Source organism: Conger conger, chromosome 6 (assembly GCF_963514075.1).
Source record: "Conger conger chromosome 6, fConCon1.1, whole genome shotgun sequence".
NCBI lineage: Eukaryota > Metazoa > Chordata > Actinopteri > Anguilliformes > Congridae > Conger > Conger conger.
In genome coordinates this window covers 43,870,294-43,894,018 of record NC_083765.1, presented here as the reverse complement: position 1 = coordinate 43,894,018, position 23,725 = coordinate 43,870,294, and the positions used below count along the sequence as shown (strand labels likewise).

The following is a 23,725-nucleotide window of genomic DNA, read 5'->3' as shown; positions in this document are numbered from 1 at the left end:
GTGTGTGTGTGTGTGTGTGTGTGTGTGTGTGTGTGGGTGTGGGTGGGTGTGTGTGTATGTGTGTGTGTGTGTGTGCGTGTTTGTGTGAGTGAGTGAGTGTGTGTGTGTGTGTGTATGTGCGTGTGCGTGTTTATGCGCGTCTGTGTGTGTCTGTTTGTGTGTGAGAGAGATTTCAGCAGCACGTACGCATGTTGTGTGTGCTCTGTGTTCCCAGCGGCCCTGTTTATACAGGCTAATCTGTGGAGGTGTTGCTGTAACGGCATGTCAAACACTCCTCATGCATATCGACATGGAGATAGAGAGAAAGAGAGAGAGAGACAGAGAGAGACAGAAAAAGAGAAAGGGACAGATATAGAGGGAGAAAGAGGAAGAGAGACAGAGATGTGCCCCAGTCCTGCTGGGGCCCGAAGCCTCACACTGCCCCAGTCCTGGAACAGAGAGAGCCCCACCCTCAGCACAATGAAACTGCTGCTGTGAGCTCACGGAAAGACAGGGAGAGAGGGTGGATGGATGGATGAATTAGGGGGCTGGGGTGGGCCAGGAATGTAGACAGCTACCCAACAACCCTCCAACCCCCCCCCCCCCCCCCCCCCCCCTCTCCATCTTGTCCCATCTCATCCCACCCACGGAACGGTGAGACACTACAGACGCTACAGAATTTGGATTTATGATTGAGAAGTTTGGACACGCTCGGTTATGCGCCCTGCTTCTCCGCGTTGTCCTGTGATGTTGCGCAGAGCCCCTGTCTGGGTGTGACTCACCGGGGGACGTAAATAACGGACCTCCTGAGACAGTGATTGACGGCTCCGGCCCGCCAGCCGGCCCGGCCTCATCATGCCAGAAACGAGCCGCCCGCTGCCCTGTGCCGTCCTGAGCTCGCTGAAATATCGCCTCCTTTCCTCCTTGCAGGAGCAGATCATGACTGGAGAGTGAATGCACAATAGACGACCGTCTGTCTTTCTCACGTTTTTCTGCCGTTCTTGAGGCTGTAGTTCTTCCTCTTATTCGCGTGATGTTGCAGAACTTCGGGACGATTAAGCCCTGTACCTCTCCTTCGACCGTGGAGCTCTGTTCTGCTCACACCCCTCCCCCCCACCTCAAATTGGACCACACAACGTCAGCCACCCGCTGATCCAGCTGGATCCAGCCCCCCCCTACCCCCACCACCCCCTATCTCTGTATTCGGTGCAACAGGAGAATATACTAGAGAAACTGATAATATGAACTGAAAAACTGATATGAACTGTTGCAAAGTAACACATAACTATAAGCACTACAAACTGTACGTTTGAGGTGTACGAATTCATGCTGGTTAATTTGAACTAATATTAATGCTAGTTTTTTAAAAAGATTATAAAACAGGAAGAAAATGAATTGTATTGCTATACATAAAATATTTGTCAACATTTAATTATATATAATTATCTATCATATTTATTCATATATACATGTTATTTTATTGTTGAAGCGTTGATGCTGATCTCAACAATCGACCACCACCAGCAACAGTGTTGGTCCTGTTAGGATGTGGTTATGGATGACGCTGGAATGGGTCCCAAATGTGCTTCTGATATAATAGCTGCTCCAACTCCCCCCTGAGAAAACCACGACCCCACATCAGAGATGCTCCTCACTGCAAAAGATCTGGCCTTCTGGAAACTTCCACCACAGCCAGAAGAGCTCCAGCAATCGGAGGGACCCCAAGGCCATAACAAGGGCTGAATGAATGCTTCATTAACACACAGAAAGGCTTCATTCTGTCTGAAGTTGACCTTTTGATTTACCCAGATATTTTTTTATGCATGTGTGTATTTATTAAAAAAAAAATTCAGTGATATAAGGGCTTGTTGAAATATCCTACATTCTGTTCAAATAAGTAACACATCTTAGTTGAGTACTATATTTGCCGCGGAGGATTTTGTCTGGGGCCTGCTGTGTTGACCCTTTGTTTAGAAGCTCGTTCTTCTGGACATGTGCTCCCCCTCGGCTCTCTCTCACTCGCACGCCCATGGTGTCTTCAGTACCGTTACTATGGTCACACGACACCTTTTTTCTGTGAGCGTGTTTTTGAGCAGGAAACGACCCCATGGGCTCTCCAGGTGGAGGGCCTGAAGGAGAGCAGGGTGGAGGCAGGCCAGGTGTCAGGAGGGGCAGCTGGGAGGCGTCCAGCTCTGATTTTTTGGGGCTCACAGGCGAAGACTGCTGTGAAATCCCTCTGTTCACCTCAGACAGGCACATACAAAATAATTTCCACCACTCTCCTGTGTACAGTACAATAAAGACCCAATTCCAGATGTGACATACTGAAAATACATAGAAATAAAATGCATTAACAAAACCCTGCCTTGCTGGGAGAAATGTGTTGGACAGCTGAATTTTAAATCATATGGGACACCCCCTCTTCCTGCAGGCAGAGGTTCAATCCCCACCATAACGCTTTCGCAGGTTACCCCTCTACCAGATACCCACTCTGCCTTCTACCCATCCTGTATATATACAAATAATATAAGGGCAAATATATTTCTGTTTTCAGGTAAATTCAGGGATACACCACTGAAATATTTTTTTCAGTGCATTGTCAATAAAATTCAATGCAATATATTGCATTCCCATCAGGGTCACTGGCTCACACAAAATGTTTCCCACCTAAAACCCCAATATGACTCACAGAGTTTATTGTCCCCATATGCATGACCTAGACCTATATCATCACCTTACCCCCCACGCCAAAAATCCTTCACCCACCCGCCCCCGCCCTCTCACTACAGATCTCCAGTATGGCTCCACATCGGTTTTGTACATCTGTGTCAAGTTGCAGAAGATGAGAAGACCTTTTATTTTCTTTACATTTAGAAGAGGCCTGTTAAGTCCCTCTTATCGTACACGTATGTCAACAAGTGCCTACTTCAAAAGGGCACTCCTTAATGGGCCCAGTCCATCATGTTTGCTGTTAAAAATGTGTCTGCTTTCTGCTTTCTGCTTTCTTTCAAGATATTTTATACTCCATCACCCCATCTGACTGGGACCAGCTTTCAGAGTCGCATGCCTGAAACTGACCTGGGTCAAATACCTAATTGTTTTGAATTCAAATATTTCTCTACACTCTGCTGAGCTTGTCTGGTGTATTGAAATCTATGAATTACTCTAAGTGCCCATTGGTTGGCTCAGTTACACCCGGCAAGATCAGTCGAGCAGAAAAACAGTTGAATCTGAAACAATTACGTATTTGACCCAGGTCTGGCATGAAACCAGCTGCGGTACACATTTACTACCGCTTCTCTGTGGAGACTGAATTGCCAAAGACCCAAGGTCAAGTCTGACTTTCCTTGTCCTTTGTAATTCCCATACGGTGCCCCAAGATAATGTCTCTGTTCACAAAAAAAGAAGAAAAGAAACGGGATGGTGGAATGACTCTGCCAACTTTCCTCTAACGGTTAAAGGAGTGAGCCAACTCCGAAAAGGCGGACTAGTGCGGCGGCGTCCCGCTTTAAAATTGTCATCATAAATAACGATGTGGTCGCAGACGCGGAAGCCCAGAGCGCCTTGTGGGTGGGAGGGGCCCTTTTTCGATAAACCTGGAGGGACAGCGAGGGCGGACGCGCGCTGAATACGGGATTTTAAGAGCAGTGCTGGTGGAGGAGGGTTTGGGCCGTGCGACAGTATAGACAGAGAGAGAGAGAGAGAGAGAGAGAGAGAGAGAGAACTGAGGGTACCATAACCTTCCATTACAAATCTCATTATCTGAGAGCAAACACCCAGTCAATTATTGGCACAGGCTCTGGCTCTTTGGAAAGCACAAAGCTTCACTGTGGGCCTGACCGTACCGTTCAGTCTCAATATCTCACTGTCAGGTGGAGGGCAAGGTTTTAGCGGTTTCTGGAGAGGTCAAAGGTCAGCGAAGACAGGCCAGACCTGTAGCCCAATGCATTTTGGGAGGCCTAGGCTAATAACTTACGAGATTACATGATGCAATACCAGGTGGATCACAGGGATTGAGCTGCCTCGCACTGATTGGCCACCTCCTTCCAGCCTTGTTAAAAAAGAGGCACACTGTGTCCCACTTTGTGGCTGATGGTAATCTAGCTGTGATCACCTCATTCCGCTGCACAAACACGCACACTATGGTCTGTCCAGATCTGGCCATACTGAATATACCCTCAGTGATCACTTTATTAGGTAGACCTGGAAACCAGCTTGTTAATGCAAATATTTAATCAGCCAATCATTTGGCAGCAACAGAATACATAAAAGCATGCAGACATGATCAAGAGGTTCAGCTGTTTTTCAGACCAAATGTCAGAATGGGGAAGAAATGTGATCAAAGTGACCGTGGAATGATTGTTCATGCCAGACTGGATGGTTTGAATATCTCAGAAACTGCTGATCTCCTTGGATTTTCACTCTCAACATTCTCTAGAGTTTGTAAAAAACAAAAAACATCCAGTAAGCAGCAATTCTGCGGGCAGAAACCCGTTGTTAATGAGAGAGGTCAGAGGAGAAGGGCCAGACTGGTCGAAGCTGACAGGAAGGTGACAGTAATGCAAATAACCATGCATTACTACAGTGATATGCAAAAGAGCATCTCTGAACACCCAATGCATAAAACCTCTAAGTGGATAGGCTACAGCAGCAGAAGACCAATAAGCCTAAATAATAAGTGTAATAAATACCATTAAAGTGCTCACTGAATATATGTTGTAATAAAATATTTTAGCTTCCCTGGGAGAGGCAGTAGTGCAGACAGCTGACTCAATCCCCACCAAAGCACTTTCTCATCTCTCTTCTCAATCTGTCTGTTACCCTCCCTGGGGAAAAGGAAGGAGGATGGGTTGGCTGCGCTCCTTTAGAACCATAAAATAAAATAAAAACAAGAACCGTAGTTCCAACCCTATGTCTGTCCCAGTCGATTTCAGCATCGTCCAGCAGAACCACCAAAAAAAACACATTAAAAGTAATGAAATTGAGAAAGAGACTGGGGTCAAAATGGTGAAGTCATTCAATGTCAAAGGTCACATGTTGCACATCAGTGGCCGGCTCTCTGATGAAATGGGTACAAGCGGCCATGTCTGTGCATTCCTAGCTGCCCAGTGGAGTGACGTAATGGCGGGATCGGAGAGGGAGGTCAGGCACACTGCAGCAGAAATTGAATTCTTCCACCCCCCTCCTGCCAAGCCCATGATAGACCAGCTCTTTGTTCACATAATTCATCTGTAGATGGTGCGGTCACTGACCAGGTCTTGATGTCTACAGACCCTATTGCACTAAAGGGAATAACGTCTGACCACCAGCTTGGCGTAGAGAAAGATGGCATTCCTCCTAGCAGGCCTACAGTACGCCTCAGGCAGAGAACATTACTCACTATTCTATTCCACTGTGAGGCTGGTGATGTCACAATAGTGGACTGATTGCCCTGGACCAATGGGCACCAAAGTTTCCCACCAGTGTACTTAGAGCCCGGTAATTGTGAATGGAGTCCACTATTGTGAAAAAATAAAAATAAATCATCCAGAGAAAAGCAATTATCCAAACAGTCGGAATAAATTCGGACATGAGTCAGTGGTAGCGTGGGGAGGCGAAGAGTGCCCCGAGCCCAGCTCTGGTCTCCTGGTATAAGACTCAGGGTCTGTTAGATCTGTTGACTCACCAAATAATATCTGGTGAAGACCAGGGGGAGGAAGTTGACCAATAGCAGTATTTTCATTGTCATCAGTTAAGATGATGAAATGAGCACTGAACGCATCCTGGCAGGTGAGTCCTTGTCCCGTTAGCGTTCTCAATGGCACAGTCATGAATCCTGGTGTCCCCCTGGGATGGGTATTCCGGTTTTCCGGAAAGCTCTTGAAGACCCACGTATCGTTGTGCAACACAGGCCTGCTCGTCTGTGGCGTGTGTGTACGTCAGAGGGGCAGGAGTGTGATTTGGCAGTAGGCCAGCTGCCTTCCTGTCACACTCCCTCTTCTGCTCTCTTCCTCTTTCGGTCTGTCGGTCCATCTCTCAATCTTTGCTTCTCGTTCTCAGAGGGTTGTTGGCTCTCGGTGTTGACCTAAAGTTCCCCTGGCCCTGCCTCCTTTTCAAAAACCTAGGAGGCTCTTGTTGGAGCACTGTGGCAAGTGGAGGCTGCATGGAACCCTGGACAACCTTCATGTCCCTCTTGGCTGCCCTTACTTGTGTTTCTCCTTCCAACCCCTCAACAAACGACACACGCACACACACAACCTTGCCTCTTGTTCCTGAAGCTTCCTGTATTTATTTCCTCTTACTGCTAACCCAAATCTTGAACATGAACTGAAATAAAAAGGGTTTTTCCGCTTTGTGATGCAGGCCCCTGATGGTTAAGTGCAAAAATATATAATAATGTCATAGTTCTGCTGTCTGTCATAATACTTCTCTCATGGTAGGCACTGGAGGAACAATAAGACAATTGTGTTCTTGTCTGTTTCAATCTACTGACAGGCCCAGCGATGACTCCTGCAAGTAGGGGATTAATTGAAAATCCCAGCCAATCGTTGTGATTAAATGACCCAGCAGAGAACCCTGCCTTCAATGATCCATGGGCTGACAGTAGAACCAAAAAATCCAGTCTGGGGAGGTCACATGGGTCAGTGACCTCTGTCTCAACCCGGTCCCATCCAATAATTTAGCAACCTTTTTTGGGGGAAATCTTTGGACAGGTTCAACCCTCTAATTTGATCAGAAACTGTACTTCTAATTATAAGCATCTCTTGACTTGCCTCTGGGTGGTAATTCATTTTGGCCAGAACTGAGGCTGTCAACGGCAAATTAACCCTGTCACTTTCTGTGACCCCAGGGTTTTTTATTATTATTAAAGAGACCGAACCCAATGCAGTCAAAAGCCCAAATTAGGTCAGGGACCATATGCCTATCTCCAGGTCAGGGCACTTTGAACTAAATTAGCATATGGGTAGAAGCATGCTCACCTTCTCCAATAGACTAATTAACAGCCAGGGGTCTAATGTTAATTCCAAGGTTTACGATGCACACCCTGGACCTGGACTACATTGACATTCTAGGCCACAATAAGAGAGCAGTATTGTGTGTTAGGAATACAAGAGCATGAGACTGACAGTCTCTGGTCTATAACATCATTGAAATGCCACTGCATTATGACATCCCTACTGTATCACTGGCTGTACAGTAATTTACAAAGACGTGGAGGGGTGGGTATTGTCATTGGCAATGTGGCTGCATCCGACACAAACGGCTTCGGTCACTTTCCTAGCAACAGGCATAGTGTAATTGAGTCTTCATCTCCAACCAAATTAACCAAGACAGCCCCTCCCATACATTTTCTGAGAAACTATTCCTAGGTTTAACATTATTCTTGGATGAAATATATAAGCAATCATATTCTTAATGCGTTATTTTAAATATTATATTAAAAATTATATTATCTTATTGCATGTGAAGGTTCATGAATCCACTGTTGGCAGTGAGGATCAGTGATTAAGGAATCAGGCCAGCAAAAGAACATTTTGGTGAGACGACTGTTTTCTGTTTTCTGAGTAATGTAGGGCCTACTTAACCTGACTCCATTTACTAAATATAAATGGATGCAATAATGCAATCAATGTAAATAAGTCAAGAAAGCGGTGTCTGCCAAATGAGATAAATATTTAACATGCAGTATTTGTTATGGTAATATATCAACATTATGGTTAGTATTAGCAAGGGTGTATTTGCGTGGTTGAAGACGACAGGACAACATTACATTGGCTAATAACTCTGTTTACCAAGTGTGGAGCTGAAATGGAAGCTTTCAATCACACATCGTGATCGCTTAATGGGAATTTTAAATAGCTGCAACAACAACAACAGCGACCATTTCGCAATGCCTGATATACACAGACCACTGCCCCACGCGCAACAGCAGCAGCTGCGCTAATGTTGAAAACAAATTGGGCTAGGATTTGGTGTGGACTGTGCCAGTGCTTGCTGATCAGCTATATTTGTGGATCACCAGGAGAAACTGAAACCTGGGAGCACAGGTCTCATGGAATCCTGGATAACTCTAGTGTTCCACCAGTCTCGTGGAATCCTGAATAACTCTAATGTTCCACCAGTCTCGTGGAATCCTGGATAACTCTAGTGTTTCACCGGTCTCGTGTAATCCTAGATAACTGTAGTATTCCTACAGGCCTTTTTAGAACTTGGTAAATATTAAATGACCATAAAATGCCTGTGGATCTGGTCATGAATTGTCGGTCAACAGTTGGTCGAAAAGTTGGTGAAACTGGTCTTGGTTAGAGTGACACGGTACGGATGAGGGTGGAGTGGTGTGGGTGTATCAGGAATGACACTAATTTAACTTTCTTCATTTTTGTGTACGTGGGGGGAAGCGGTTGGTCGTGCTGTTTGGTCTTCTGAAGACAATGAGCACGTTTGTGTCTGACAGACTTAACCTAACAGGGAGGAAGAAAGAGGGGTACGAGAATGACGGAACATACCGAAACAGACGGACACATTGTGTCCCGCCCCCCTCCCGGAGATCGTTTGTAAATTTGGGTCATTCTCCATCTCGCTGCTGAAGGCTAAGGTCACAGCCCCATCTGATGTTATCAGAGTCCACTGTGGGCAAAGCAATCTGGGTTTTTCGAGCTGTGACTGGCATAGCATACAGGCACAAACTTTTCCTTTACGCAATATACAATAACATAATTCATATAGCTAATTATATTTTATAAGTTAGGTAATTTGTAATAAGAGACTGGTATTGAAAATTAGCTCTGGTTATAAACACATATATTGCATTGGGTATTGCATTGGGAATGAATATGGTATTGATTACGCATTTGATTCAGTGCTTATTTGTGCATGCCCCTAACAAATAAAGTAACAAAAACAAATAATAATAATTCAGCTTTGTGGCTGGGGTTTAGCTCAGTTCCCATAGAAACTGTTGCAGTAAATTACCTAGATTACCTAAGGCCCTATAGCGTTATACTCTATGGCTAATACTCTGCACCATTAGAGGTGGAAAATCCAGGAAAAATAAGTCCTCCTCAGTATTTTGTCCAAGTCACCTGGATTTAGTTATTTGGTGCAATTCTTCAGAACTAATGATTGAAATCAGCTGACTGAGTTCACGTGTGGAAGAAGCACTTGGCAGCATTTTTAATGTTACTTTCTGACTCCTGAACTATCCAGCTTTGTGCTGCAAAATACTGTCCACTCGAACCCTTTCCTTTGTCAACCAATCATATTTCCTCATGTCAGCCAGATTCCTGTTCCTGTGGAGATGAATTCACACTCTCTCTCTTTGGGCCTCGCTGGGCCTCTTTGTATGGAATTTGCATGTATTGTATTCCCTGTGTGGGTTTCCTCTGGGTACTCTGGTTCCCTCCCACAGTCCAAAGACATGCAGGTTAGACTCATTGATGAGTCTAAATTTCCCCTTCGTGCGCTCCTGCCATTGCCCCACAGTGGGGCTGCCCACTGCTCCTAGGCTACTAGGATGGGTTAAATGCAGAGGATGTGTTTCATTGCCTTAGAAGACAATGCCAATAAATAGAATTTAATCTAATCTAATCTAATATAAAAAAAGAGCGTGCTTCCACAGCATCCTAACCTGCAGATTACGTAATACCAGCCGGGCGGAGCATCACGCGCTTCCTCTTCCGCCTCCACCACCGTCGTCATGGCGGCTCCTGCCAGCAGTGCCCTACCCAGGGGCAGGGAGACGTGACGACATTGGGGCACGTCAAACAATGGACTTCCTGTCCAACTCACGCCTCACAGTCGGTGGGAGGTGGGGGAGGGGAATCCACACTTCCTGTCGGAAAGAGTTTTGGTTGAAATAATTTCCCGCCGGCCCGGTTCATTGCCTGAATTTCCTCAACTGGATGGGGTGGGGACCGTAGGCTGGGGGCCAGCATCTTTTGTGCATTGTGCAACAAACTGGGTCACTTCCACCCCCCCACCCTGCTTTCTCACACCTCACCATTACTGGGAAGGGTTGGGTTGACATTGGCTCAGGTGGTAAGCGCAGTCATCTGGCAGTTCGATCCCACCCTGGGTGTGTAAAAGCGTCCTTAAGCAAGACACCTAACCCCGAAATGTTCCTGATGCGCTGGTTGGTGCCTTGCATGGCAGCCGATCGCTGTTGGTGTATGAATGGGTGAATGAGAAGCATCAATTGTACAGCGCTTTGACTGTCACAAAACGCTTTACAGAGTAACAGAAGGGCAAATAAGGGCGAAACCAGGCCTGAAACCCCAAATAGCAAGTGCACAATATATTTAAAAAAAACCCGCCAACAGTGGCGAGAGAAAGAACTATGTCAAGCACATTCTGGAAGTCGTTTTGGCAAACAGCATCTGCTATATAAATACCTAACTTGTAAATACAACTCTGAGAAGTTCATCTCTGGATTGAAAAACAAAAACATTTTACTGGAAGGAATAATTTCAACCTTGTTCCTTGCTTCCTAGGAAAACTAAAGACAGCTACAGACTTTGTGCACGTACTGCTCCCAGACTGTTCAAAGCCATAAAACCCTGAAATTGCCCTGAAACCAAGTGCAGGAATGTTTACCGTGGCACTTTTAAAAGGTTAATGCACGAACGTCAGGGTGAATTTAAGGTTGTGTACACTATAAACATGTTATTACGTTGTGTCTGCCTTCAAAACAACATCAGTCAGAGATAATGCACCTGTAAAACAGGTCACGGAATCCATCTGAAACCGAGCACAAATCCGTACATTATTAACAAAGGCGATGACCTCATACTTGCCCTGAGTTTTCTGCTGTCAATCAATCAATCACATTTTATGTATATAGCACATTTTTACAAAGGATTTGTCACAATACGCTTTCATTGTTTACCCTGGCTGGAAGCCCCACAGAGCAAGCCAGAGGCAACAGTGAAACTCCTTGCAGGAAGAAAGCCCTGCAGGAAGAAACCTTGGAGGGACCCAGGCTCAGTTTGGGGGGGGGGCGTCCTCCTCTATTTACTCTGTGGTTTTATTTCCTGGTGTTTGTTATGTTCTCGTGCACTTTGGAGCAGCACATGGAATGTGACCCTGAAATGGCCGTCTGGCAACAAGTGTAGAGAGAGAGAGAGAGAGAGAGAGAGAGTGATTTAAATAGAGCGATTTGCATACCTCATGTACTACATTAAGACTTGAGGCTGTAATTGCTGCCAAAGGTGCATCAACAAAGTATTGAGCAAAGGCTGTGAATACTTATGTACATGTGATTTCTTAGTTTTTTTATTTTTTATAAACTTGCAAAAATTTCAAAAAAACTTCTTTCATCTTGTCATTATGGGGGAAAAAATATATATATTTGAGGAAAAAAATTAATTTATTCCATTTTGGAATAAGGCTGTAGCATAACAAAATGTGGGAAAAGTGAAGCGCTGTGAATACTTTCCGGATGCACTGTATCTTCTGAAACAGTTTTCTCAGGGTTTCACAGGTTATATTTGATGTGCCTGACATGAGACTTTTTTTAAATTATCCACACAATTATCACTCCACTAGGGTATTAAACTGAGAAGTAGATACAGCTTTTGTCTGCTATCCTCATAAATCATACGCTATCGATATTTCTGTTATTTATAATCACTTAGTGCTCGAGGGCTGCGTTGTCTGGACTTCAACACTGACGCACAGGGAAAAACTGCATTCGTTATGCCCTCTCGTCCAGACAGCGAAAGAGACGGGGTTGTTGTTGTTGTTTCTGTTGTTGCCGTTGTCTCTGTATAATTAGCCAGGCCCTGTCTCTTCAGCCTGAGACAGAGCGCTCTATGCCACATGTCCGACCTGCACCGCTGGACTCCCGCTGCTAATGCCATGTTCCTGGGACACGCCGACTGCAGCCGTCTCTTCTTCCGTTTCGCAAAGGGCTCATTATCTCTGCTGGGCGTCCCTCCTAACCCAATGCGACAGCCACTCATGAATTAACTAATGGCCAGCTTTGTCTTGTCTGTTATTTCGGCACAAAGGAATTTATTTGAGTGTTCTTTTCTCGTAACATTGACAAAGTTGCCAGGTTTTCAAGGTTTTTCTCTCTCTCTCTCTCTCTCTCTCTCTCTCTCTCTCTCTCTCTCTCTCTCCATACCACTGTTGTAATGTGTGGTTATTTGCATTACTGTTACCTTCCTTGACCAGCCTGGCCATTCTCCTCTGACGTCTCTCATTAACAAGGCATTTCTGTCAACAGAACTGCTGCTCACTGGATTCGTTTTTTTAGTTTTTTGCACCATTCTTTGCAAACTCTAGAGAAAATCCCAGGAGATCAACAGTTTCTGAAATACTCAACCCACACTGTCTGCCACCAACAATCATTCTACAATCAAAGTCTCCGAGATCCCCTTTCCCCCCCATTCTAATGGTTGATGTAAACATTAACTGAAGCTCCTGACCCGTATCTACATGATTGTATGCATTGCACTGTTGCGACTCAATTGGCTGATTAGATAACCGCATGAATAAGTAGGTGTAATAAAGTAAAAAAGTTTCAAATAAAGTGCTCACTGAGTGTACATCCGCACACACACAAACAAACACACACACACACACAAACACCCACACACACAAACACACACAACTCTATGTCCTTGTCCCCTCCTCTCTATTTATGAGTTCTTTGTCCTCCCTGTCGATAGTGTATCGTAAGTCCTGGTTCCTGTGGTAAGTACGATAAGGCCTTAATGTGATTGAGTGGACTCCTTTGTGGCTTCTCTGCCCAGCGTTCCTCTAATTTAATATAGACCCTATCAGCCTAATGGAGCCTGGCCCCTCCCTCTGCCCCCCGTCACCGTGGGAACGCCATCAGCATACATCACGCTGCGCCTGGCTACCAAGCGCATGCCAGAGGACAGGGAGGAAGAGAATAGAAGAAATGATGGGGATGGGGGGGCGAGGCCAGAGGAGAAGAAAGGACAGAGATGGAGAGAGAAAAGGATAGAGGAGAAAGAGGGACAGAGGAGAGCTCTTTTGCCAATTAACTCAGGTCCAGGAAAACGTGCGTTGTGTAGGTAATGGATACAGTGTTTCAGAATGTCTTTGTCGGAGTTCAGTTAAAAATACCTCTATTCTCTGGCATGGAGGAACTGAATATGCGATAGCCATTAATGGGAACAGTGTGGATAGATGAGGCGAGCCAAACTGACTGATAAGGCCTCATGTAGGCCCATACACACACACACACACACACACACTGAAAGAAAGTTTGGATAGGTATCAGAAGAGGACACGTCCTTGAGTTGACTACTATTTTCTTTATCTTTTCATGAGCACCAATCACTCACTCTCTCTCCCACTCACTGTGAATATACAGAACTTGCGTTGCAAGGACATGCTAACAGCACTGTGTTCAAATCTTCTTTGTGATCATTTCTAGTTCATATCTCATATCCAGCCCTTCTTGCTGCCTTATAGATTTAGTGAGACTAATATATCCCACTTTTAAAAAACACACAAAAGAGTGCATTATGCAGGCTGGCCTCGGGTCAGGGTTCGAGGCGTTCGGTGATTAACGGGCCGTTTCGCAGAACCCCACGCCGAAGGTTTGTTTGCACACCGGCGCTCCGAAATGATTGAAGGGGGTGGGGTGAAACATCGGAATTGCGGGAGGGAGCGGCTACATGGGTGTTTAGGGAGGGGAGAGGGAGCATTCCGACCCCTTGTAGGAAGAGGGTCCCGGATCCCATTGATCTCCCGGAATCCCGGGGCCGTGTTGGACTGCAGGCTGGGCGGGGGTCAGCATTGTTTATGTGGACGTGGAGGGGAGGAAGGGGTTACTCTCGCAGTGTAGACCCTGGGAATATTCCGGGTGTGTTTGTCTTGGCCAGCAAGCAGACAGGCCGGGAACAGGCCTGAACATAGCCGGAACGATCAAGTCAAGTATCAGCGGGAGAAGCGAGGAGGAGATATACTCTCGTACAGTGGTAACCAACCCTGTTCCTAGAGATCTATCATCTTGTAGGTTTTCACTTCGACTTTAACAAAGCCCACCTCATTCAAGAGCTAGCGATCTGCATGCAGATGCTAATTAGTGGAGTCAGGTGTTCAAAATTAGGGTTGAAATGAAAACCCTGGTCCTGGGTTCTAATCCTAACCAGGGCATTCTTCTGTGGATTGGGGATCTTTCGAGCCTGTGTGGGATTCCTCCGGGTACTCCAGGTTCCTCGCACAATCCAGAGACATACAGGTTAGGCAACTGGAGGGAATTACAGGGTGTTGCTGTAAATTAGCATGTGTACTCAGTCAACTTACCCTGTAGAATTCATAATTTTTTGAAAAAATTCTAAATATAAAAAAAAATGCACATTCTTATTAGGGGAGGTGCTGAGCAGAGAGGTTTATGATCAATGCTAGTATTGCGCACCTGCGCTCTGACACACACCATCGCTGCAAACAGACAGTGCTTCAATCCCTCGGGATCTCTGTCAGGTCTAACTTCAATGTAGAACAGTGGCGAACACTGCAGAACTAGCATAGAGATGGAGCTGGCGATGTAGCGACAGAGCCACCCGTTAGCATGGTGGGGGTGGAACCAGACAGCACGGGTAAGTCCCTGTAACCCAATAACCTCTTCAGATGGTTTGAATTGCAGAGGAGGGTGGGGGGGGGGGGCTCCTTAAAAAAACAGAAATGTAAAGGCTTTGACCCGAACGGGAGAAAGGGGGAGGGGGGGCGTGAGTCCGGTCACCCCCGAAAGCCATACTTCGAAGCTCATTAGCCGTTTGGATCCCGCCACGGAGCGGAGATTCCACATGGAGCCGGTCGGTCTATAAAACAGGTCCCTACAGGGCGGGCTGCAGGGGGAACTGGAGGTCTGCTGTCGCAGTGGTATTGTTCCTGACTTGGGATTCAGCGCCCACATTTCTGATGGGCAGACAAATTTCCACATTTGTCCCTGTCCTTGTGGCTTTGGAAAAGGGGGCTTGTGCGGTTAATTATGGCAGGGAGTGTCTCCCAGGAAAACGGTGACCTTGGTTCCTGGCACTCTCCTTCCAACAGGCAAAAATAGATTATGCCTGTTTGCACAGGCTAATGTTCATAATCATATAAACCCAGAACCTCTCTTCCTAAACAACTGCAATTAGCAGAAGACAGTCCAATTAATAAAGACCAGCCAATAAACAAAGAGATTTCATACACACAAGCACACACACACAAAAACACACACAAATGCACACGTGGACACACACACACACATTTCAAACTCAAACTGTCACACCCCTAACACACACACGTACACACACACACCACATGTACACACACACGCACACACACACCACACACAGATGCAGCTGTATCGCTTGTCAGTCACTACATCATCTGAAACCCACTGACACTGCAGACCCCACCCTCCTCAGCTATGAGGTTCCATCGCCTGTCCTAGCCCTGGATTCTGATTGGATTACACTGGGCCTCTATAGCCAATCAAGGTTGCAGTCTGATCCCATTTTCATTATGTCAATATATATGCAATGAACACATACACACACACACACACACACACACACAGCAGATCCACATGAAAGGGCACTTCTCCATCCAGTTTCTCTCTGCTTCATATTCGCTATGTGGCTTTCCACATGGGGCAGCCATGTCTGCATATACACCCACACACCCACTCTCATCTCACTCCCATACCACCCGCTGCCCCACACGCCCACTCTCATCTCACTCCCATACCACCCGCTGCCCCACACGCCCACTCTCATCTCACTCCCATACCACCCGCTGCCCCACACGCCCACTCTCATCTCACTCCCATACCACCCGCTGCCCCACACGCCCGCACCATCCCTCCCTCCTTCACGACCTGTTTGAGAAGCCCCGGTTTGGCAGCCCTCCTGATGCCCTGCCACACCCCACAAACCCCCACCCCTCTCACCCCCAATCTGGCAGTCCTGCTGACGCCTTTGGACACTGAGGAGCCATTGGGCCCGGGGGGGCTGTCCCTGGCACCCTCACACTCAGCAGTAAACCAAACCCAGTCTTTGAATGTAGGGGCCTGGCACCACACCCTGTTACACAAGCGCCCAACGTGGGGAGAATCCCTTCCAGGGTCCCCCTTTATTTCACTCTCTTGTTCTGCCAGTGTTTCCACCTCCTTATACTCACAGTAATGGTCTGGTCCATACTGTGGTTGTGATTGTGTGTGTGTGTGTGTTTGTGTGTGTGTGTGTTTGGGGGTGGGGTGTGGCGGGGGGACTGGCATCGCTGTTGGTTTTGAAATCTCCTGAGCTGTTTTACAGGCAGGGGAGCTGCCAGGAATTTTGGGATCACGTGGAAATACAATAGTCCATGTCAATAAGTGATGAATAAAAAGTAACTAATCATTTGCTTTATATTTTTTGAGACACCCTGCAAATAAATCTAAACCCCTGCCCGACCCTCAACCCCATACGACACCTCTGTACACAGGAGATGCTTCCAATGAATTACCTCATTCAGTTTTTATTAGCAAAATATATGCAACAGTTGCCAATTTCGGAGCTGAGAATTAAATGGTTCTAACTGACATATAAAAAATAATTAGTGTCATGAATATGTTGTCCATAGAACACTAAATACATATGTGAACTTTTATACAAAAGTGCTGAAAAAATTCTAACTGTAAAAGTCTTATCTGCTTGGAGCCCATTCACTTTGGAATATTTTAAGCTTAATATCTCAGAACCTTCTAATTCTCAGCTCACAAATTCTAAATCTGTGGAGTTTGTTATTAACTGCATGTGGTCATTTTTTCCACTTCAGTTGGTTTAAAGTCTTTTCTGTTACACCAGCCAGTTAGATCAGAAACAGATTTTATAAACAAAAAATACCAACCTTTTGAGGGAGAATAAAAACAAATAAACCCAATTTGAATGCAGGTGTGACATTTGATTTCTTTTTCTTTCGTTGCTTTGGCTATTTCTCTCCACCCCCAAGCATGAGAAAGTTTTCCAAACGATCAAAAAGCACACACAACGCAGGAAATGGGATTTGATGTCGTTGGGCGAGTATTAAAAATGTTTACCTCGTTAAAGGATGCATTAAAATTCTTCAACAAAACCCAGGATACGACCAACTCAGCAAATGGGAAGCATGTGACCAGGAAAACTGAAACAACGCAGCCGCGCCGTTCCGCACTCACAAGAGCATTAGCAGAGACAGACAGACTGTTGAAGGAGAGGGAGAGAGATAGAGAGAGAAAGAGTGAGAGAGAGGGAGAGAGACAAAGATGGAGACAGAGTGAGAGAGACAGAGACAGAGACAGAGAGGGGCTTTCACCAGGAATTCCACTACAAATCCTATGAATATATTTTACTTTTACGCGCTGTGAAATTCTTGTATGTTGTATGTTTCATGTTTGCTTTGGCAATACGCATGAGCAGCCTCCCTCTCCTCTGTCCTCATTCTTCTAGATCTTTCTGCTGCCTTCGACACAGTGGATCACTCCATCCTCCTGTCCGCCTTGTCAGCAAGGGGCATCTGTGGCACAGCCCTGGACTGGATTGAGTCCTACCTCTCTGGTCACTCCTTCCAGGTTGCCTGGGCTGGTACGGTATCGACACCTCGGCCCCTTGCCAAAGGAGTTCCCCAGTGCTCAGCCCTAGGCCCGCTTCTTTTTTCTCTTTACACTTGTTCCCTTGGCCCTGTGATCACTGCACATGGGATATCCTACCACTGCTATGCGGACGATACCCAACTCTTCATCTCATTCCCACCATCTGATACACAGGTTTCTGCCCGTATCTCTGCTTGCCTGAGTGACATCCAGAGCTGGATGGACAACCACTATCTAAAGCTCAACCCAGGTAAGACTGAAATTATATTCATCCCTGCTAATACCTCTCCCCATCTGGATCTCTCTATTTCCCTCGGGGATGCTACACTCACGCCATCACCCAGTGCAAGGAACCTCAGCGTGGTGATGGACAGCAGACTGTCCCTTTCCGAGAACATTGCGGCGGTGACCCGGTCATGCAGGTTCTTCCTATACAGAGGACAGAGAATCCGCCCCTTTCTCACCCCCTACTCAACCCAGCTCCTGGTCCGAGCGATGGTCCTGTCCCGCCTGGACTACTGCAATTCCCTCTTGGCTGGCGTCCGCCATCAGACCCCTCCAACTTATCCAGAATGCAGCAGCTCGTCTGGTCTTCAACCTTCCCAAATACTCACACGTCACCCCCCTGCTTACTTCCCTCCACTGGCTGCCTGTCATGGCTCTCATCAAATTCAAAACATTGGTGCTAGCCTTCCAAGCAGTTAAGAGGTCTTCCCCAGCTTACCTACAAAAAATCATCAGACCCTACACCCCTGCCAGACCTCTTCGATCAGCCTCCACAGGCCGCTTGGCACCTCCCCCTCTCCGAACCTCCACCTCACGCTCACGACTACTGTCTGTTCTGGCTCCACGGTGGTGGAACGAACTCCCCGTTGAGGTCAGAACTGTAGAATCTCTCCCCACCTTCAAGCGCAAACTGAAGACGCACCTCTTCAAGCAGCACCTCTCCCCATCCCTCCCTACCTCCCTGTGAACCTTAATTGTAGTCTTTGTGATTTACTTTGTGTTTCGGTATTTTTAGTTGAATAGGAAAGCAGTGTTTGGATAGTTAAGTTTGGTCACTTTTGCTTTGTTGTTTGTTTGTTTATTTGTTTGTTTAAAAAAAGGTAGGCCCTGGTCCTTATCTTTGTTGCACGGGTAGCAATTGAAATTGTACTTCCCTCTAGGGTCTTTCAGCACACTTATCCCTGGTTATGGGTATGCACTTTGTTGTACGTCGCTCTGGATAAGAGCGTCTGCCAATTGCCAATAATGTAATGTAATGTAATATGCTTTGCCCAATACCTATGTATTTCCTGTCAAGAAAGCACATTGAATTGAGAGAGAGAGAGAGAGAGAGAGAGGGACAGATAGGGACACACCTCCTGTACTGCTCAGGCCTGGCAGAGAGCCAGCCAGGTGAAAGCAGGGGTCAGCTTACACAGGACTCACTGAGACTGGTCTCCCAGGACTGGGCCCGCTGCCGGTCTCCCAGGTCCCCGTAATCCAGCAGCCTGGGTGGCAGAAGCATTAAGAGCAGGGAGGTGTGTGTGCGTGTGTGTGCATGTGTGTGAATGTGCGTATGTGTGTGCATGTGTGTGTGCATTTATGTGCGCGTGCATGCGTGTGTGTGCGCATGCGTGCATGTGTGTGTGCACATACATGTGTGTGTGTGTGCGTGTGTGTGCGCATGCGTGCATGTGTGTGTGCGCATACGCGTGTGTGTGTGTGTGCTTGTGTAGAAGGAGCTGTAATGTCCTTAACTGGGTAGAGTGCACCAAGCTTCTGGCTTCACTGCCAAGATGAGCAACCCGGGCAATACTCATTTACAAACTGTCACTTATATTTATGAATGTGGTGCAGAACTAATTGGGCGTACACACCACCGCCGTGTTTACATGGCTATTCCGTCTGCTTTGATTGATAATTCATTTGTTATAATGCAGAACCGTGTGAGCTTGTCACGGCTGCAATGCATACGGTGAGCTGCGAAGGAGAGTCGCAGGGTACTAATCAGAAACGCCTGTGAAGCCCCAAACATCCGTCCCAAGTCCCAAACACGGTGCCCTGAAATGGGGGTGACTGTGTATAAAATGTGCTGTAATTTCCATAAGGTGAAACCAAAAAATAGCCTTCAATAAAAGCTGAGTCAGCCACATGTGAATTGTTTGATTATGCAAATTAAAATATATGTCTTTGTCCAAAACATGATCGAGCTCACTTTACATATTACAGCCATGGAAGGTGTTTAACTTCATCCTGGTGCACTCATGAGCAATTAATCAAAGTGGTCTAGGAAACTATAATTTTCTAATCAAAACGAGGACTGCCCAAGGGTCTGGAGAGTCTTCTACCACTGAACCACCAATGCCTAAACAACAGTGCAAGCTAGGCTACAGTAATTGGTAAAACTGCATGCCCAAACAGAACACAGGCTGCTGTACAGAAATGCGTCATTTGTAGTTTATTTAAAACAACAATACCGTATGATTTTCTAAACAAATACAAGGAATCGAAAACATGTCAAATTTGTATGCATTGCAGTACGGTATTTTACAAAATGTCTACAACATACCATATTCAATTTTCACAGAATTTTCACCGTTTCAATACCTAAATGTTTTGCATGCATAGATAACAACCAATACAATCCTCAAACGAGACACTGAAACGGCCCAGAATATAAATGACTATATGCTGACCTTTGAACCCACAGAAATTTCCCCTCAGTTTTTACAGTTTAGAAATATGACGTCAACGAATCATAATTTAATTATTTCAAAACACCTCTACAATAATCAAAATTGTAACTGGATATTTCAAATAAAACAAATGTATCAACTTAGCAAATTAACACAGGCTGGGCAATCGGACTGATCATCAATGATGTCGACACTAAAAATGAACAGTCCCCTCCCCTCGCTCTAACGGATGAACTTGAAGTGAGAAGTTTGACTCGCTAGTGAAGTTGTGTACAGGTTACCAAACAACCAATTCATTTTTTCTGGCAATTTTTCCTGTGGTAACTGAGAGAGAGGACGAGGCTACATTTCCAGTTGTTACCTCGGACTATTATGATATAGTTTATATTTTGTCGAGTGGCACCAAGGGACAGAAGAATCAAGGCCATAAGGGAGCGTGGCCTGTACCTAGTTAGCTATTTGGCGCCAAAGTTGCTAAAGTTTCAGGTAAGCCAGAATTTAGCTTGGATATATCTAACGTTAGCTGGTTGTCCCTCGCACGAGACTCAAAACTAAAGGTGACCGAGCCTTCGAATCGGTGGCACCTAAATTGTGGAATACTCTTCCGCCGGACTTAAGAGCTGTGGCGTCTGTGGAAATTTTTTAAAAGCAGCTAAAGTCACATCTCTTCAGACAGGCGTTTGTCTAGCCGTTTTTGTGACTGTATTTCCGTTTATTTCATGTTCGTTTATTTGTGATTTGTTGGTTTTATTGACTGTTCTTTTACGTATTATTGTTGTTATTACTTATTTTTATTTTTATTCTGTGAAGCACTTTGTGTCTCTGTCTGTGAAAGGTGCTATATTAATAAAATTTACTTACTAACTTACTTATTTACTCAGAGATGTCGGTCTATATTTTTTTATCTAAATGTTTGCATGTGGGTTTTCGAGTTTGGAACTCGCATTCTGGTCAGCTAAGCCAGATAGCGTGCAACGTTAGCTACCTAGCTCGTATCTGGTTACAATGCAGATTGTTAGCAGAAGGCGAGCACGACTAATACGAACGTGATATAGTAATGGCCCTTTATTTGTATACGACGATTTGTATATGAAGCAGATAAAATTTGCAACGAAACGTGCACGAACTCGCATTCATATCGGTACCCTTTTCTATAGAAAGGGTTCACAGTCATATTTCCAACCAAGTCTTGCAGTCAACAAACGGTTTTTTAAAGTAACGTATTGTACTTTTTATTGTTATTATTTGGAAGATTCATAACTATGTTTTTGCCTTATCACATTTTTTCTCTCTTGTTCAACAAGAAGCCCTGTTATACCAGCAGTGCCACAAGGCCTTGTGGGAGCTCATATTACCTCATTGCCAGATAAGGAAGAGGAGCTACTAAATGTAAGTGCATTTTTCTAATCAGTCGTATGATTTGAGCCTGTCCGGAATATTTTGTGATTGAAAGCTTGATAGAAGTGCTGAAGTTGAATATTTATGATCGGGGAAGCTCCTTTTCATGCAGGTCAGCTTAAATGAGACCGTTGAGCCATCCAGAATTCAGGACTGCAACAAAGTGAGTGAGATTGAGCATGAATAGGCTATTTTTAGTAATCAAAAAATTCAATTCAATTCAATTTATTTTGTATAGTGCTCTTCACACAAGACTGTCACAAAGATACTTTACAGAGTGAATGAAACATATCAGCCCTAAGCCCCAAATAGTATATGAAAAAAGTAGAAGTGTCAGGGCTCAACAAGTGAGATGTGATTCAAGATATTGGTGAAATATGAATAGGAGCCTGTGCAAATGCAAAATAATATGAATTAGTCTATATCCAAGTCTGGGCAATTTGGACTAAGATTGGCTGGAAGGTGTGCATTATGAAGGGACAACCACACACCTGTCATGTTCAAATAGTCATATAGAATCACCCTTGTACATATATATGCTGGCTATCGTTGATACTTTCATAGATAATAAAATAAATATAACCTTGTGATTGCAGAAGCAGAAATGTCTAATACACAGCACTTATTTTACATATAACCTACAGTACAGTATTAATTATACAAACACTGTGTTATTAGATGACATTAATCTATTTTTAGTAGGATATTACATTTATTACATATTAGATTAGATTATTACAAAAAGATTAATTCCTGAATTATGCATTAACCCCATCCACACTGCCCCCTTGTGGTTGAGTCGTCAACATCCCAAATTGTTGTTGCGTTCATACCACTGAACCACCAATGACTGTTCTGTTGCCACGCGGGAGGCCCAGGTCTGATTCCTGGCCAATGCAGAGCGTTTCCCTTGCTTCTTCTCATGCACCTTATTACCTTTCTTTTTGAAAGACTGTTCAATTTTCATCCATTTTGTTTCTTAAACTCTGGTTTTTCCCTAATGAAAATGGGAGAAGGTAGATTTTTTCTTGACACCATTGTTAATTTCGGTGGACCTCCCACAATTAAACAAAGCCTACTAATGAGAAACACCTTTGAAGCCATTATCCCAAACCTTGTGAAGCTCTCCGCTTGAATACATGGCCATTGAAGGGGGTGGACTTCATCCTCGTCTTCATGAACACTGCATTGCGAGCAGCCTTGCTTTTAGGCCGTTATTGTTTTCTGACTAAAACACAGTCTGCATTGGCAGGGAATCAGACCCGGGTCTCCCGCTCGGAAGGCAAGGATTCTACCACTGAACCACCAATGCCCACACAAATGCCGAGCCTGAATTCAGTTCTGCTGAAGCAACACGTGAAGGTGTTTCTCGTTTTTGCATCTCTTTTCTCTGAACTGAAGCTCCAATGCTTAAGCTTCTCCCCACCTCCAAGCATTGGTGGTTCAGTGGTAGAATTCTCGCCTGCCACGCGGGAGACCCGGGTCCGATTCCCGGCCAATGCAGAGCGTTTCTCTTGCTTTTTTTCATGCACCTTATTGCCTTTCTTTTTGAAAGACTGTTCTATTTTCATCCATTTTGTTTCTTAAACTCTGGTTTTTCCATGAGGAAAATTGGAGAAGGTAGCTTTTTTCTTGACACCATTGCTAATTTTGGTGGACCTCCCACAATTAAACAAAGCCTACAAATGTGAAACACCTTTGAAGCCATTATCCCAAACCTTGTGAAGCTCTCCGTGTGAATACATGGCCATTGAAGGGGATGGACTTCATCCTCGTCTTCATGAACACTGCATTGCGAGCAGCCTTCCTTTTAGGCCGTTATTTTCTTCTGACTAAAAAGCAGTCTGCATTGGCCGGGAATCGGACCCGGGTCTCCCGCATGGGAGGCGAGAATTCTACCACTGAACCACCAATGCCCACGCAAACTCTGGGACTGGATTAAGTTCTGCTGAAGCAACACGTGAAGGTGTTTCTCGTTTTTGCATCTCTTTTCTCTGAACTGAAGCTCCAATGCTTAAGCTCCGTCTCACCTCCAAGCATTGGTGGTTCAGTGGTAGAATTCTCGCCTGCCACGCGGGAGACCCGGGTCCGATTCCCGGCCAATGCAGAGTGTTTC

At 45.3% G+C, this 23,725-nt stretch overlaps 3 non-coding genes across 3 annotated transcripts; 2 read left to right on the top strand and 1 right to left on the bottom strand.

The window, feature by feature from the left end:
• The first annotated feature begins 23,041 nt into the window (after positions 1-23,041).
• On the top strand, positions 23,042-23,112 carry trnag-gcc (transfer RNA glycine (anticodon GCC)). The gene has a single exon. It is a non-coding gene; the product is annotated as a tRNA-Gly (tRNA).
• A 342-nt stretch (positions 23,113-23,454) lies between these two features.
• trnag-ccc (transfer RNA glycine (anticodon CCC)) lies at positions 23,455-23,525 on the bottom strand. The gene has a single exon. It is a non-coding gene; the product is annotated as a tRNA-Gly (tRNA).
• A 120-nt stretch (positions 23,526-23,645) lies between these two features.
• trnag-gcc (transfer RNA glycine (anticodon GCC)) lies at positions 23,646-23,716 on the top strand. Its single transcript has one exon. It is a non-coding gene; the product is annotated as a tRNA-Gly (tRNA).
• The last annotated feature ends 9 nt before the right edge of the window (positions 23,717-23,725 follow it).